The sequence below is a fragment of the Lissotriton helveticus genome, chromosome 2_1, assembly GCF_964261635.1.
Source record: "Lissotriton helveticus chromosome 2_1, aLisHel1.1, whole genome shotgun sequence".
Taxonomy (NCBI): domain Eukaryota; kingdom Metazoa; phylum Chordata; class Amphibia; order Caudata; family Salamandridae; genus Lissotriton; species Lissotriton helveticus.
This window is the reverse complement of record NC_136059.1, coordinates 1,275,347,248-1,275,365,542: the sequence shown is the minus strand read 5'-3', so window position 1 is coordinate 1,275,365,542 and position 18,295 is coordinate 1,275,347,248. Positions and strand designations below refer to the sequence as shown.

The 18,295-nt window shown below is 48.9% G+C and overlaps 1 protein-coding gene across 1 annotated transcript in view; it reads left to right on the top strand.

Annotated features, from left to right (window-relative positions):
• Window positions 1–5,121: 5,121 nt before the first annotated feature.
• Window positions 5,122–18,295, top strand: part of BMPR1B (bone morphogenetic protein receptor type 1B) — a 573,406-nt gene continuing 560,232 nt past the window's right edge. The window contains exon 1 of the mRNA XM_078676220.1: window positions 5,122–5,142. The gene's annotated coding sequence lies outside the window, so the exon portion shown is untranslated. The remainder of the gene's footprint in view (window positions 5,143–18,295) is intronic.

Sequence of the window (18,295 nt, the reverse complement as noted above, 5' to 3'; positions counted from 1 at the left end):
AAGATTCAAAACACACAGAAAACCACAGATGGGGAATAAACTTTTAAGAGTCAAGCTTTGCAAGCCTACAGTAATAGGTGACTCTGTATTCCCTGTAGGAGAAAACCATGATTACTACGAATGTCTCTATGTATCTAAAATGATGGTTCTTTTGTGTGAGTATATTAAACAAATACTCAAGGGACCAAAAAGTCTGAATGACACGCATTGGGCACCATGTTGTATGAGATACGGCTCTGGGCTAGTTCAACAAGGTTTGGCTTTCCCGGCCTCGGGTGCCTAAACTTAGTTCAGTGCACCAACGCTTAGGTGTGAAAATCAAGGTTGTTGTAGCCCCACACAAACCCCCTTATCATTCTTGTTGATGTGGTGTCTGTGTTTTCTGGGTTACTAACAGCCCCAGAAAGGGTTCAGGGATGCGGCGGTAATTCAGACCCAAGTGTGTTCTTTACAATATCACACACAGTACTGCAATAAGAAAAGACACTATATATTTAAAATTGTTTATTTCAATAGTTTAATACAGTTATTTAGTACATGATTAATAACCACAACAAATGTAATCAAAACAACACTAACCCATATCACTAACAGCAAGAATAACATGAACATTTCTAACATGGTTGGAATGTCCTTGGCAACTTAACACCCTAGAGACTACATCTGTGCACTACACTATAAGAGCATGGAGTAGCTAACTTGCCTTTAGAGTTTCTTGGGATTTAGCACACGGCATACTTGTTCACAGCAGAGAGGCTGTGGTTATCATCTCTGGCTGTGAGAGAGTGTTCTCTCTAGTGGACAACACACATCAACTGGGCTCAGTGCCTCTCCTCTCTGTAACAGCTTTCAGCATAGGAATGGATGCTGCAGCAGTGCAACTGTCTGGCATGATCTTGTGAAATAACCTGGGGTGAAGACCTCTCAGAATCTGTGGTCACTTCATGATGTTTTTATAGGATTGATCACTGAACTTTAACCCTACATTCTGGACTTTCTGCCTAGTTCAGGACCTAACCGATATGAACCAGTATGACAGTTCAGGACATAACACGTATTAATCACAATGACAAAAGTATGTCAATTCAGATTACTTGTTTACTTTGTGCATTAACTGTCTGACTTTGAAACATAGATAATCTGGAACTGGCATCAAACTTATGTCGCATTAGGTGTTTATCAAGGTCATTGTTTGGATGATTTGACACTTTCACCAGTTGCATAAAAGATAACGACATGGGACATATCATCAAAGAGAGACGGGCTAACTCAATGGCCTCAAAACGGAGTCCGGCCTTGCGGTCTTTATGACAGCTGGTCCTAACACTGATCTGAATTAAAAATCCCAAACTTGATTCAAAATACATATGTTTGGCGTTCCCAGCAGTTTGTAGATTGTATACAAGATGCAAAGCCATCTGTAGTTAAAAACTGTGAGCTTGGTTCTCATAAGAGGCTGGTTACAGCCCGTTTGACACATTGCAATGTGACCAGTCTCTCCTTTTGCAGTGCCAGGGATGCCCAAAACTCTCTCACCATGAAGGGTCTTATCGCTATGAGTTGCAAACCTTCTGCCTCGTGAATAGTAATGAAGTAGCAATTTTCTAGTGAAGCTGAGAGAAAAGATTTGAATGCTGAAATGCAGGCCTGCAGGTGTACTCAGACCTCCATCCCAGCAATTGAAATAGAAATGCGCCAGCATTGTAATCCCAGAAGGTGCAGGATTCACAATGCTACAAGGTACACACTGTGGTTCGGTCATCAAATTTCACAATGTCGGCTCCTCACGTCCAGGGCCTGCACAATTAGAGTGCACATATTTGTCTACTTACACTTTGCAAAGGCTTAGCTCATGCCCTCAGCAGGTACGGACAATTGCATGCTTTTCGACTGCAAAATGGTTGGAAAGCACTTGTGCATATCTATGTGAATTACAATAAGAGGCCCCTTTTCTTCCACTTTTCCTTTCTGGTTTGCATGCACCAACGGAGCCAGTGTGTCATGAGCCTAACTCAAGGAAAAAAATGCCCTCTTGGCTGCTGTCGGGGCTTTAACTGGGTGAAAAAACTGGAGGGTCTCTCAAAAGGGCATGGCAGATGTAATTAAGGGCATGGCTTATAACCCCCGCACTGTGACCACTCCAATCTGTCATACAAATCATTCAGTACATACATACAATGAAGTTGCCAACACATGTCGTATCTTGTTACATTGTGGTCGATGTTGGCCGCAGTTTTATTTGCATGACATGTAGGAAATAGCTCTTACTGTACAGTGCCATGGTCATACCGCTATGACCAGGACATAAATCAACGCCACGGGCTGTCATTAATCACTGCCATAAATAATTTTGCTCATCTTACAGGTTCATAAATCATCCACATGACAGTTCATTACTCAGTCCCTTTGGTAGTCATAAATGATTTTTGCCCAGTTTTCGGGGTCATAAAGTTTCTTGTTGGTTTTCACGCCAATTGCTCAGGGTGTAGCCTCTCCCTGGAGTTAGGCCCCAACTCGCTATCTTGTTTGTCCATTTTGTAACCCGCCATCCGGCAGGTCTGGGCTGTGAGTGCCGTCTCCGTATGCTACGCCCTTTTCGGCCTACTCACCCTGCCGTAAGGCATCCCCAGGTGATTGACCTTCCTCCTACACACCGCTCTGCTGGTGTGCGTCCATAACCAACAAATGTACCCCTTCTTATTCGCCTAGCGGGCCATCTATCCCTGCGACAATGCTGTTGTTAGGTATGGGTGGGTGGGTCTCCAAATTGTACTGTGCACCGCCCCCCAGCTCCAAAAAGTGAGCTGTCCTTGGGGAGCAGTGCCCTTATTACCCCTCCCCCCAGCTGTCCCTTCCGGTCGGCGGCAGCGTGCCCCATTGGGGGGTCAAAATCTCACCTGGCCCCCCCATTGACCAGATATTATTGCACCGCTTTTGGCACCCATTATCCTTGGGGGTGGGTGTGGGGAGAGCCCCCCTTTTGTCATTGGGCGTGCCGCGTCGGCCAAAACTGTTTTTTCTGGGTCTCCGGCGATCGTTATGGCGCTGGCCCATGAGGTCCCCTGAAGGGGCGGCCTCTGCGAAAAACACAAAAGCTGAAGATCTATGCTTACCATAGTTGCTTCCGTCATTGCACCCAGATACATAATACAACCAGTAATTTTACACCTACAACAGGTCAAGACTATTGGCTTTGTCAATGGCTGTTAGATAGATAAATAATTACATAATGTTTATGTAGACATATATAGAGCAATGAGAGATAGCTCTTAGGGTCATTTGAATCAATTTCTTCTGTTACTTTGTGTTCTTAGATCCCTTACCCCCCACTTGTATTAAGTTACGACTCATTGGTCCTGAAGAAGATGGAGATTATCAGTGATTTCCATTGAAACGTACGTCGACCGGATGGTGTGACATTCCAGTTATAAATGCAAAAAGAACAATTGATGGACTTTAACCCAGATCTCTTGACTGGGGGTGAATGTATGATTTATTCAGCATTCCGTCCATCATTTGTTTACTTAACACTTTTCATCCCAGTTATCAGCACAGCCACTGAGGGTTGATGATTCACCCCTTTGATTCCATCAGTGCATGTAGTATTGTACTGGGGTGTATGACTGGATGTAGTGTGTGTCAGTGATACGATTGATGAGTATGTAAATGTACTGTGAGTATGGGGTTGTATTATGATGAGAGTGGATTTCAGTCCTATAGGGCACAATTTGAATTGTGTTCAGGAGCTACATAAAGTGCACTCATGGCCTTTGCCAAATGAGAGAATTATGCTAATTCTTTGTATATAATGTTGTGTAAATAATGATTATTGTCTAAACTATGTATTGCAATGAAAAAATGCTGACTTGTTTAATACCAAATGGATAAAGAAAATTAATTCAGTTTAAAAAATAATCAAGGTTTGGAAATGTTGGTGTAACAGAAGATGACCCAGTAAAGCTGACATCAGCTACTAACGAAGAAATAGAGGTCTAGTGGGAGTCTTTCTATTATGTAATTGTTGTTTTCCCCTTACTCCCAGACCTGTAGACTTATTCTTAGAGGGGGGCGCCTTTCTCAATTAGCATAAGATAAATAAGCAACAACTAATGGCTTTGTTGTATAGCATATTGAAAATGCTTCGGTTCTAAAACGCTGAAACTGTAAAAGAACTATAACGAGTCTCTTTGAGTAACATTTAAAGCAGTGAAGAGTGGTACTGATGCAGAGTTACGATTTATTCTTGTCAACCTGAGGGTGAGGGTAAAAATGAAGAGCCCGATTGGGTATCAGCACCTGCTTTAGAACTGCTGGTGCTGAGCACAGGCAAGACCCGGCCCACTTAAAGCCTTGGCTGCTATTTGAAATATAAAGCACAGTAATAATCATGGCTCCGTGGGCGCCTCGGCGTCCCGGTGCACTGCACCTGTCGCAACAATGGATGCTACGCCACTTTTCACGCGGGTCGCAATGTGTTTTTTGTAATTCCGACCCACAAAGCACTTTTGAGCATTGAGATGTATGTGTGCAGGTAGACTGGACACAGAAAAGAACCTTGTTTGAGTGTAACTCCATTTAATGTTTACTTTGCCTTATGTCTGGTTCGAATTCTGAACAATTAAAAGTCTGTTTCCAAATGTGTTTTTTTAGCAAACATTTACAGCGCATTTTCGACGTGCACATTGTTTGGCTTTAAAATGCCGTGCCCCTGACTGAATGCCAGGTAGCACTGTAAAGGGGGCTGGAGATTACAGCCCGAAGCCAAAACGTAGGTGTCGCCGCGGCCCCCCACTTTTTCCACCTGCCTTTGGGGAAAAAATCTGGACTGCTCTCGGAAAGCATCATAATTGCCCTTCTGTGCCTGCCTGGGCCTCGAGAAAAGGGCGCCCGGCATCTGTAGAGCTGGCAACTGAGTGGTGTTTCCAGGCAGGCAGTGATCGCAGGCTGAAGAACCAGCCCACAAGTGTGCGAGCGGGTGTGCAGTGCACAGCACTGGGAAGAGGAGAGAGAGAGAGGTGCTGCTTAGCAGGCGAAGGAGACCAGGGTGAAGGCGGGGAACCCTCTGCCATCTCGCTTCCTGCCGCCGGGGATCGACCACCGAAGGGCCGGCGCAGTGGAAGCGACACTCACTGGGAGCTCTGGGTAAGTGACTGAGTGTCGCCTTCTTACGTGGTCTGCGCATGCGTCAGCGCTGGGTGTCTGCAGTGTATAGGCGCTGTGTGGCCAGATGTGTATGTGGATGCAGCGGTGCAACAGGTGGTTGAGGCTGCGGAGAAAAAAAAACCCGAGATCACATGCGTCTGGTATTGCCTTTTTTGTTGTTTGCAGTTTTGCTTTTTTCTTTAAAAAAAAAACGCAGGGAAAGAAGGAGTAAGTGAGGAACACAGGATTGGGTGGGCTGCGGAGCGCGCACCTGACATGGCGTGGGGTACCACAGTCCCCAAGGGAGCAGAGGGGTGTCAAGGGTTCCCTCAGGCTGCTAACGTGTGCACATGAAACATCTCCGCTCCGACGACCTCGAGTTGTAAAAGGCAGCTGGCTGCCGGTGCCACTGCACCTGCTGCACAGTTGGTAGCTCTGCCCAGCCAAGTTTTAGCCCCTACGCGTTGTTCTCTGCTTTTACTCCCCTATCCATCATGAAAGTGAGATATCGTTAAACAATCAGTTCCCAGATAAAAGTCGTAAGTGGCGGGCGCGATAAGGACTGGTGAGTGTTTCTGTCGTGAGTGCCCGGCGTCAGGGAGTTTTGGAGAGTTTTCAGTCTCTCCGATTACACCAGTGAGTAGGTAACCTTCTCCAGCGGGCTGCCTGCAGACACGTTTATTCCATTCAACCTCTTTCAGTCACGCGTTCGCAGGTGCTTTTTGTCCCGGGCGTGACGCGCTTCAGGGGATGCTCAGACCCTGCCCCTTAGGGTGATAGGTGCATGCCTAACTAGCACACTGCACGCTCCTGGGTCACCCTGCCTTGGACAATAATGAGGTCTGGGCATACCACGTCACCACGAGTCTTCGATCCTCCTGTCTGACAACATCGGAGTGCTTAGGCGCTATATAAAGAGCAGGATTCACCTCGCAGCGCCGAGACCTGCAAGTAATAACTATACAATGATCGTAATATTAAGAGTGCAATATCATATATGTAAAGGGGTTGGGTAGTGGTGGGGTGAGGGTCATCTTCCTAAGTAAGCGGTTTTGAGGCAAAATCGGGGGAAAACAAACCCTCCTGGTTTTTTATTCCATTACACTCGAGGTTTTTAAGCCGCGTCCAGTGCGGCTGGTGCTCCAGGCATCATCAGTCTTCTGGGTTTCGGCATATTTCCACCGATGCCGTAATATGAATGTTGGGTTTCAGGGGAGAAGGGGCGATTCTCCTGCAGGCCGCTCCTGGCAGGCTTGACACAAGAAATCTGTCCCTTCAATGTATATTTACCCAGCGTCTCTCAAGAAGATTAATGTATGGCTGCCCCAGCAACAGCACATTTACTAAATGAAATATATCAGTTGACAGGCCTGACATTACTTCTTTTAAGTTAAGAAAATATGGACTTTGGCACTCCACAGAGCTTTTCTTTCTTGCTGCTGCCCACACTGCCTGAGGGTGTCAGGCGCACACACACTGTGCAGTTTCTGTGTGGGTCTGGTAACGACAACTCTGCACTGTGGTGTGCGTTCGGACGGATTATACCTAATCATGTAAGATATTTTTCAGATAAGTGTTAGAAAGTGGCGTGGCTGTAGTTCAGAATGATTTGTGGTGCGTTTTTCTTTGAACACATCATTATTATTTATTTTGGAACAATGTGTTTTCTTATGGTTTACTCGTCAGTTTCTCAGAAACGCCTGTGGGAGGTGCTCGTGCTACCTAACACCCACAAATTAACCTCTCTTCAGTTTGTAGAACTGCTTGAGCCTCGTGTTTATGTTTTTGAAAATGCACCTTTTAGGATCTGGGCTCAGAGTCCTATCACAAAACAGATGGAGCTGAACCCATGCAATCAGTATCACCCTCAACCTTCCACTCCACACTCACATCATACCACACCCGGAGGAACTCCACTAGCCTCATTCTCAAACCAGCATCATTCAGATCCTCACACACACTTTCAAGCAGGCGGGCAACTAGAGCCAAAATTTCGGGGGGGGGGTGAAAAAGATTTTGGGGGGGCTAATTCTTCCAGCCATAGGCAGAGTGGCTCTAATAAGGTGTGAAAACACAACAAAGCCTCGTTAGCAAGTAAATGGTCTTTTAAAGACCTGTGAAGTACTCGGGTGCGGCTGCAATTAGAGGGTCACCAGCCGGCGAAGCTGTCTCAGCCCGGGCTGACACACACGTTAGGGGGAGGGCTGAAGCCCAGTGAGCCCAATGGGTGTTGCGCGCCTGCTTTCAAGGCACTACATAATACTGGCCCAGCACACCTCAACAATCGTATGTGCTTCCGCAAACTGTCCAGACACTGCCGCTCGACTGGCAGGTCCAGACTGGCCGTAGTGGGCACCGGGCAATCCCCCGGCGCGCTGCACGGGTGGGAGCCGATTTTAGGCCCCTGGGGGCCGTTTTTGTTACAGGGCCGTTTTTGCAGCATAGCTGCAAAATCGTCCCTGTAACAAAATCGGCAGAAAACCAGCCACGGCCGGCAGTGGGAGTACCTGCAGGGCGGTGACGTGGGGAGGGGGAGGGTGAGGGGCAGGGTGAGGGGAAGTAATGTATGGATTACGGAGTTTTACAGGTAAGTAAACATTTAAATAAATACAACAAATTTCGTTGCGCTCACTGCATCGCATTTGGGGATGCAGTGCACTCAACAAAATTCGTTTTATTTATTTAAATGTTTACTTACCTAGGAAGCTCCATAATCCATACATTACTACCCCCCACCCTGCCCCTCCCCTTCCCCACATCACCGCCCTGCAGGTACTCCCACTGCCGGCTGCGGCTGCAGAAAACCGCCCCTGGCAAAGAGCCCGGCGGCACCCCCAACCCCCCGCAGGGAGGCCAAGCACTTTGCCAGGGCCGGTTTGGTTCCCAGTCCAGCCCTGATCTTGATACCCGATGGGACAAACACCATTGAGCAGGGCAGGACTGGCCGTTGCGGGCATCAGGCATTTCCCCGGGAGCCTGGAAGGGTAGGGGTCCGTTTTTGCAGCGGCGGGGGCCAGTTTTGTTACTTGTGGTTGGTTTTGCAGCATTGCTGCAGTAGCTGCCCTCGGTAACAAGCAGCAGTGCTGGTGGCAGGTTTAGTTAAGCAGCAGTGCTTCACACTTGCACCCTCGACTATCCCCTACTACCTCCCCCTGAGGCCGGACCAATAAAATTGCCAAGGCTGATTTGTGTTCTCAGTCCGGCCCTGCCGACTGGACTCCTACCTGCACAAATCTCACGCATACGGAAAACCAGATCTGACAGCGGAGCCTTCTCTCACATCGCTCCTAAAGCACGGAACGACCTGCCACTTCACATAAGAGCGCCTCCTCTCTTCTTGAATTACGCAAGAAGCTGAAGACCTTGATTCTCAAGTGGTCTCACTAGGTCCTAGGTGTTCAGTAGACTCACACTTGCGCAGTGCCAGGATAACCTCCCTGGTGACAGGGCACACTAGAAATCTGAATAACATAACATGCATTTTGTAGATTTTTTTTTTTTATATATATCGCGAACTAGACCCGAACCGAATCAGGTATCAGAGCGCTTTACACATTTTCCAGTTACGTTACATGAGGACACACTTTCATTTTAGGCACGGGGAGATTAAGTGATTTGCCCAGAATCACAGGAGGTTTTGGCGTCGTTACCGAGACTCGAACCCAGATCTCCAGGTCCGAGATAGAGCGCCCTAGCCGTTAGGCCACCTCCTCTCCCCAGCGCTGCAGCTGTTTTTTTGCATGCACAGGTCTGCACAAGACACCTCTGCAGATGCACAGTTTCGATAAGAGTGCAGTCATGCGACATAAGCACGCATTGTTGCCCATCACCCTCTCCTCTAGCTGTTCATCTGGAGGTTACTGTTATCGAGTAGGGTGGCATTGTTGCTCCTTTCAGGCAAGCTGGCACCCACTTCCTACAGTCTACCCACATTCACCATAAAGCAACAAAGAACATGTTACATTCTGACCACGCACGCTCCTATGCAGTTATTTCACTTATGGGAAACATTAATTGCTTGAGAAAAGGACCACTGGCATTATGCAGCAATTGAGGACAAAATTATGTGGCAGGGAAGACTAAATTGTGCACCACTAAATTATAAATGAATTAGCGGAATGTCACAATCTGTGGCAGAATTATTTTTCTATATTGTCATTTTAACACGCATTTTAAGCCGATTTGTAACCCTATTTTACATCTAAATACTGTAATAAGCAACTAAAAGGTGACTTTTTGTCTGTATGAGCTAGAAACACTTCTGTGGAAAGCTCTAAATTATGGTGTATTATGTTGCACATGTATAAAACCCATAATTCTGCAGAAAAGGCAGCTGCCACGGACTCCTTTAATTCCGCTGGCACTGCTTGAAAGCTATGCTTTATGCTGCGATTCGTGCTGGCATGAAAGCAGAGTGAACTAACAATGATGGCTAATTGTGTACGTGTCTGCCTACAAAATGACAATACAGCATGGGAGCTGTTTGAAACAGCAGCAAAGGTTTAATGCATATTTTAATAAGCATAAACACTTAAACGTAACAGAGCCGCCTGCTGGAATTTATGACTAACTAAGCGCTATGCCTATGGCTTGTGCGTTAAGCTATTCCCATCTCCCATGTAACTGCAGATGTAATCTGGAATGTTATGGAATGAAATGGACGCGTCTCGAGCACAGTTTAAAGGCTTGGGGTTCGATCACAGCTGGGGGGGATGCATAGGCTATGGTTTGAGGAATTATGCTTTGTGTAGAACGCAACAACAAGTTTGGATGTAAGACAGTAGCAGTTTATTGCAACGATTAACACCGTGTTCCACCAGGCGAATTTTATTTGTATTAAACTGCCACCAATTTAAGAAAGCGGTAAAGGATCAGACTGATTTGCATATGGCCGTGTCTGAACTGGGGTGGCAGAGTGGGCTAAAGAACGGTGATGGATTAAACCCAGATCTGTTGACTGGGTATGAGTGTTTGATTGGTTCAGATGCTCCGTCCATCACCACCCCCTTTTGTACCGCTTTGTTCGCGATAAGTTGGCAGGGTATGCTCAGACGTGAGAACCTTGCTCACTTTGCCACTGGATTCAAGCAAGCCTGGCTGAAGACGGCTGAAATGCCAGAAACCGGTCCTAGGAAGCTTGTTTTCGGTCCAGGGAAGGCATGGCTTGGCAGTTCGGGCTGGACTGTTCCCATGAAGCACAGGGTCTGACTGATTTGCATATGGCCATGTCTGAACTGGGGTGGCAGAGTGGGCTAAAGAACGGTGATGGATTAAACCCAGATCTGTTGACTGGGTATGAGTGTTTGATTGGTTCAGATGCTCCGTCCATCACCACCCCCTTTTGTACCGCTTTGTTCGCGATAAGTTGGCAGGGTATGCTCAGATGTGAGTCCCTTGCTCACTTTGCCACTGGATTCAAGCAAGCCTGGCTGAAGACGGCTGAAATACCAGAAACCGGTCCTAGGAAGCTTGTTTCCGGTCCAGGGAAGGCATGGCTTGGCAGTTCGGGCTGGACTGTTCCCATGAAGCACAGGGTCAGAATGATTTGCATATGGCCATGTCTGAACTGGGGTGGCAGAGTGGGCTAAAGAACAGTGATGGATTAAACCCAGATCTGTTGACTGGGTGTGAGTGTTTGATTGGTTCAGGTGCTCTGTCCATCACCACCCCCTTTTGTACCGCTTTGTTCGCCAATTTAAGAAAGCGGTAAAGTTCTGAATGAATACCTTAACTTGAGTGACATTCAGTTTTAAGGCAGGTAACGCCTTTCTTTACATTCTGGTTCCGTGCTCTCAGGCTGTGGTTCTAAGGACCACATTCTTGGTAGATCCAATGGGGAATATTAAGCTAGTAGTGTCTAATGTAGGACCAGATATATGCTAGATTTCAGAATAACCTAGTAGGGTGAATTTACGCTTAATCGTATTAATTTACAATGCCAGTGGTTATCTTGAAAATCTGGTCTGGATCCGGTCTTCCTGGATCTGCATTGAGCATACCTGTATTAATCAGACTGAGGGTATAGTTGCATACAGTATATCTAGGAGATTTGAACAGGAATAGACCAAACATTGTGTGATTCTTGGCACATTGTTTTACCCCTACGTGCCTCAAATTGTAAATATATACAATCAGAAGCAAATATGGTCTCACTATGGAAAGGAACTCTACAGGGACTGTCTGGTAGTGTCCCACCCACGAGTCTCCACTTCCACGTCACATCCTGCCTCCTGTCATCTAGTTTCAACAAAACCTCCTGCACCACATGGATCTCAGTACATCACATGTGGTGCCTGCAGACTGACTCGCTGCTCAGTGGAACTGGGTTCCTCCTTGTACCATGCTACACTATATACTATTTTTTCCCTTTGACTGAAGCGCCATTCAAGGCAGAATTACAGGTCCACATTGGCAGTAAATCACGTGGATTTTGTTTGGTTAAATAAACCATGCACACTTCACAATTATTTCTTCAGCTTTAGAATTCTACTAACATCGAACACATCTTTATCAGTCTTCAGGCTGTAGGGTGTGTGATGGCTTTGTTATTGGTGTCAAAGGCAGAAACTTACTGATGGTAGCAGTTATAGAGACTGCACTAAGACAACCAAGTCGAACTCCATACTCCCACATTTAGGGAAATACTAGCTTCAATAAACTCTCAGTTTGTGTTTTTCTGTTCTAGCGTTTGGACCCTAAATCTGTTTTTTCAAGTATTTAAGTTTAAATGTTACAAAATGCGTGTTTTTTTGTTATGTACTGTGTTAGACATGCAGATTTTGAGGCAGAATAAGCTCTAATTTAGCCATATAGCAATCTTATTAATTGGTATAAAATGTGATTCTAGGTGGTCTGACTGGATTCACAGGACTTTTCAAATTTAGGGGCATATTTATAAGGTATCTGCGCCACTGGAGCATCACTTTTTAATGCTGCGGTGGCGCACAATGCTGAGCCATATTTACAAAGCCACACAAAGCCAACCTGAATGGTTTTTCATTGCCTTGTAAATATGACCCCCTTTCAGACATTATTCTGTGTGAAAAGGGCGATCTATGGGTGTTGCTGTGGGTATTTCTATGCAATACCCATAGATTCTGACGCATTCCCAGATTTACAAGGTTTCATAAACCTGGGAATGCATCAGATTCTAATGCCTCCCCAGGGGAGGTGTTAAAGTGGTGCAACAATAGCCTTATTTCTCTTTGTTTTTCACTCTTCCCAAGAGGAAAAAGCCATCAATTATTATTTTTGTGCAGGAAGGTGTCCCTTCCGGCAGAAAAAGAATCATCCCTGCAACACAGACAGGGGGCGTGGCTTGGGCGCCGATGGGAATGGCGGCGTGAGCTCGGAGCTCCGCGCCCGATCCCACATTTATCCTGCTAATATTACCGATTAGACCCGACGACTCGACCAAAAAGAGGTCGGAACAGTAGGGTAAATAGGCGGTGGACCTGAGAACGGCCGTGGACCCTCCCAACGCTGTGCAAATGACATAAACGGCACAACGAAACTCCGATGCAGGGGCGAGTTAAAATGGCGACCACCCTTGGCTCTTGGCACAGGCGGAGTCGAGCGTAGCAGACGGAGGCATCGTGAAGGCAGCAGCCAGCCAAACGGAACAGCAGCGGAGGACGGGTGTGGCCAGCCAGGACCGCTGTGGCTGCGGTGGGAAGGGCAGCCCCTGCTGGGCCCGGTATCGCTGAACAGCACCGGGAGCTGCGGCACCAAAATGGCGGCGACCCCAAAGTGAGAGCGGACGGTAGGAGGAGAGAGAAATGGCCTTGTGCGGGGAAGAGTGTTCGTCCGGGAGGGGAATGCGCGTCGTCTACCACTGGGAACCGCAGCCTGAACAGAAGGAGCAAGAGAGCCGTAACCCAGAGTGAACAGAGCAGGGGAACTAGCGGCAAGAGGCAGAGCGCTTTTAATGCTACCGGGAGGCCCCCGGAATCCGGAACACAGCTGAGGCGCTGCGGACGAGGCGGAGGTGGCAGCGACTGCTGAATTACCCGACAGTGGAGACCCAGGTGAGTGGGGCGGGCGCGGCGAGCCTGGGGCCCCGCACTGTGGTGGTGGTAGCGGGGCGCGGGCAGGCCGCGTCCTGCGAGCCAGGGACGGCGAGGCAAGCTAGCCAGTGATGAACCTAACCGGCATCCGGGAGGCGATATAACTATTGCTGGGGCCGCCGGCAGAGTGAGGAACTGCTGGCAGACGCCGTATGAAGGCCTGTAAAAGAGCAACGTGATTGCTGGTAGCTGGGGGTGAGGCACAACTGACGGGAGAAATAGCGGAGCTTAGCACCAGCAGGACACGTCTGGGGCAGCGATTACCGTCATGAGTATACCAGCGGCAGTGCGCACTGGGACGGAGGCCTAATACTGCGAAGCCGGAGGACGCAAAACACCGTGTGTGGCCGGATTGACCCAGAGTTGGAGCAAGCTGCTGAACACGGAGCGGTACATGGTACTAACACTCTAGAGGTGTACTTGCACAGAGGGGGCTTGCGCAATACTGCTGATAGGACCGGGCTGGTGCAGGCGACAGGGAGAGCAGGAAGAGCTGCAACAGGGTTGCTCTGAACTTCCCAGGGCTCTGGGTGTCCACGGAACAGGGGTGTGCCGAACGGAGAAGGCCGGAGTTCACACTACTGAGCAGCGGAGCTGGTCAGCGGCCAAACGGTCAAGCGAATGTAGCTATTAACCGAGGTTAAGGCGACTGCGGTGGGTGAGCCTTACTGGTGACAGTGACTTACTTCCTTGACGCACATTGATATATGATTTGCGGACCTACTGCAGACGACCAGTATAACAGGACGTGCACAGCACGCAACTACCTCTCCGGGAACTTACTACGCTGACCGAGGCCTAGTAGCAGGACCTTGAATATGGTTAAACCCAAGGGGAAAACAGAAGGCGCCATGGACTCGGATGCGCAAGGCCAGACAACGCAAGGTCCTGCAGACCTGCAACAACAGTTGGACCGCATTTTGGAGGCTATTGCGGCAACGCGGGAGACCCTACGGCAAGATATTGCCCAGGTGGCGACGGGGCTGGGACTACTACGTGCAGATCACTCCAAACTGACGGACAGAGTGAAGACAACCGAAGACACACTCCAAGACCTGACTCCGGCCCATGCGGCCCTTGAGGGCAAAATGGCGAATGCTTTGGAACGTATACAAGCCCTGGAAAAGAGAGCCGAGGACTCTGAAGGCAGGAACAGGCGCAATAATATACGCGTCGTGGGTCTGCCAGAAAAAGTTGAAGGGAAAGACATGATTGGATATCTGGAGTCCTGCCTACAAACAACAGTGGCCCCTGAGGGCCTATCCACTTTCTTCACGCTCGAACGAGCGCACCGTGTCCCTGCACGGCCTCCACAACCGGGCCGCCCACCAAGACCTGTGGTTACAAGGTTACTCCATTATAAAGACAGGGATCTGTTGCTCCAAAAAGCACGCAGGGATGGGCCTTTCCCAATAGACAATAGCAAGGTGACTTTATTCCCGGATTACACGTATGAGACACAGAGGCTCCGAGCGTCTTTTCTATCAGTCAAGCGGGAACTCAGGGCCGAAGGAATTCAATACTCCTTGCTTTTTCCAGCAAAGCTGAGGATCATAGTGGACGGCACAACACACTTCTTTAACAGGCTTGAAGAGACATGGACATGGTTGGAAACCTATAAAGCGGGAACAGACCGCATGGAGAGCCGCGAGCAAGTACTTCAGAGGGCCCCAAAGGTGCGCAAATCGCAGAGAATACGTCGGCGACATCAGGGATCACAGAAACCATCGTCATCCCAGACAGGCGAGGAAAGGCAGGCAGCATTGCAGGCAGTGTTGGCACTCTCTGGACCGCAAAAAACTCAATCGACGCAGGGAACTGAATCGGAAGGGCATAAAACATGCTCGGAAACTGAATTATCAGACACGGACAGCATCCAGGGCCCGAAGATAACGCCACGGACGGCTGACGGAGTACTAGATGCATGAGGCGGGGGGGATGCATGGGTCGACGGAACACTGAAGTTTCTCGAATAGAGAGATGAAGGCCTTATGCTTACCGGCGGAAGGGACCTAAGGTCGAGGTCTTCCACCATGGGGTCGTGGCGGCGGGGGCTGTGGGCTGGCGTAGCTGCCTGTTGGGCTGGAGTAGCACCCCACTAGCCCATAAGGCAAATCCACAGCGAGTACTGCGGGATATAGTTGAGTGTTTGGGTTGTTCCTTTGCGTTTGGATGGGGGCTGATAACTTGATATTGGGGGGTGGGAGGGGAAGACAGTTGGGGATGTTGTTTGGAGGACGGGCATGCTTGGTGTGGGCAGATGCATGGACACAATCAGGGGGAGCTGGCGCATCAGCGATGGGGACATTACCTGAATTGATTTGCATTTCCTGGAACGTGCGAGGCTTACACACAATGACAAGACGTCACAAAGTCCATGCGTATTTAGTCAGGAGGGGAGTCCAGATAGCCTTCCTCCAGGAAACTCATCTCACTAAAGCGGAGGGACAAGCATTACAGCGTAGATGGAGGGGTCAGGTTTTCTGGACGTCGTACTCAGCGTTTGCGAGAGGAGCCTTAATTTGGGTGCAAGCTGGGGTTCCTTTTCAAGCTACACGACATGTTGTGGACCCAGGGGGCAGATATGTGGCAGTAGAGGGCCGATTGCATGGGAGAGACATCACACTCTGCAGTATATATGCACCAAACACAGATCAGGCACACTTCTTCGAGCACCTGTCGGGCGCCCTGGCACATTATTTGACCAACCCGATATTGGCAGGAGGGGATTTCAATTCACTTACGGATGTCGAACTAGATAGGTCTCACCCGCCGTTGGCGGACTCACCGGTGCGCCGGCTCACACAGAGTAGATTAAACTGGCAGGAAAGGTGGGGTTTGGTGGATATCTGGCGTAATCAGCACCCAAGGGATAGGGACTACTCCTTTTTTTCAGCCCTACATGAGCTCCACGTTCGCATGGATGCGATTCTGTGCTCAGGACCGATGGCCTCCATGGTGGGACGATCAGAATATCTAGCCAGGACCGTATCCGATCACAACCCTTTGTTGATGTCTCTTAATTGGGAGATGGAGAGGTCGTCCATCCCTACATGGCGCTTACGCCCGGAAACCCTAGAAGATCAGGCATACCAGGCAGCGATAGGGGAAGGCATATGACACTATTTTGCAGAAAATGAGGGAACGGCATCTTCTAGAGCAGTAGAGTGGGACGCCTTCAAGGTGGTGGTTCGAGGGCTATGTATCAGCAAATACGCAGGGAAGAGAAAAGTGTTGCTAAATGATGTAGACAAAGCCAAGGGGAAACTGAGGGCACTGGAACAACAGCGACCAGAGCAGCCACCATTACACCCACAACTGCTCGAAGCAAAGGAACAGGCAGCAGCAGAAGTAGAGAGATTGCGCAGTTTCGACTATAAGAAGTATATATCAAGGGTACATGCGGAGGGGGATAAAGCCGGATCGTTGTTGGCATGGCTGGCTGATCCGACACCGAGGGGGTGCCCAATACTGGCTGTGGAAACAGTAACAGGCACTGTAGTGTACACCCAGCATGATATCATGGCACGGTTCTTGGGCTACTATGAGGTACTGTATAAGAGCAGCTTATGAGTGGAGGGGGAAGCAATAGCTGACTATTTGTAGGAATTCCAGCTCCCACACCTAGAAGAGGAATAGGCTAAGCTACTGGGACAGGATGTCACGTTAGACGAGATCCGCAGTGCGATTAAGCACATGGCTCAGAACAAAACTCCGGGATTGGACGGACTGTCAGTGGAATTCTATGTACAGTATATTGATCTGCTCACCCCTCGTCTCCTAGAAGTATATAAGGAAGCTAGGGAGTTGGGTCAGCTGCCGTCCTCCAATGCGCGAGGCGTTGATTATTCCCCTCTTGAAACCAGGCAGGAACGGGGAGGACGTAACATCATATAGGCCGTTATCTATGTTGACGACGGATTATAAGATACTGAGTAGGATACTAGCAACTAGGCTCTTACCGCACATGACCACTCTCGTGCACCCAGATCAGGCTGGATTTATTCCAACTAGGAACACTTCCATGAATATACGCCGGCTCATGAGGATAATGGGCACTGACCACAGTGATCTGGATACACCGGCGGTGCTTTCGGTGGACATAGAAAAAGCTTTTGATAGCCTAGAATGGACATACCTTCATAAAGTACTGGGACGGTTTTGTCTGGGTGCGTTGTTCGGGACTTGGGTCAAAGTTCTCTATTCTTCGGCAGTGGCAAGGGTGGAGCTGGGAAAACTGATATCTGACCAGTATCCGGTCCTGAGGGGAACACGACAGGGGTGTTAACTATCCCCGCTGATGTTTACTCTGGCAGTAGAGCCCCTAGCAGTGCAGGCGAGACTAGGACTGAGCTTTGACGAACTATGGCAGAATGCGATACCGCATCGTATCTCGTTGTATGCAGATGACCTACTCTTATACCTGGAAAACACGGGGAAGGCGTTACGGGGGCGATCACTATGCTGACTCAGTTTGGAGACTTTACTGGGCTTAAAGTGAACTGGAGTAAGACGAGCCTACTTCCGGTGCGGCCAAGAGCGGTGGTCCCGACCCTTCCCCAGGAGATAAAATGGGAACCAAGATGCCTCACTTATCTCGGGGTCAGGATCTATCACCACGCCGCAGACATCCTGGAGGGGAACATAGGGCGTTGTATACGGGCCTTGAAGGGGAACATGGCATTCTGGTCCACGCTCCCGTTATCAGTAATGGGGAGGATAGCCTTACTTAAAATGGTGGCGTTACCGAGGCTACTTTATTACTTCCGGACGCTCCCCGTTTGGATCCCGCCGGTGATGTTTAGGGAGCTGAGAACAATGGTTATAGATTTTTTATGGGGAACTGGCAGGAAGCGGATAGCACTGGACAAGCTGATGCGCCCGAAGCTGGAGGGGGGTCTGGCAGCCCCGGACTTCGAACTTTACTACTTAGCGGCGCAGCTACAGGGTCTCACACAGGCGATTGCAATGGAGTTCCGGGGCCCTGACCACATGAGAGGTACAGGGATGCAAAGGCATATCCTATCATATATAGTTCTACAACAAGCGCTTCGCCCCAGGGACTTGTCCCTAGAAGAGAGTACACT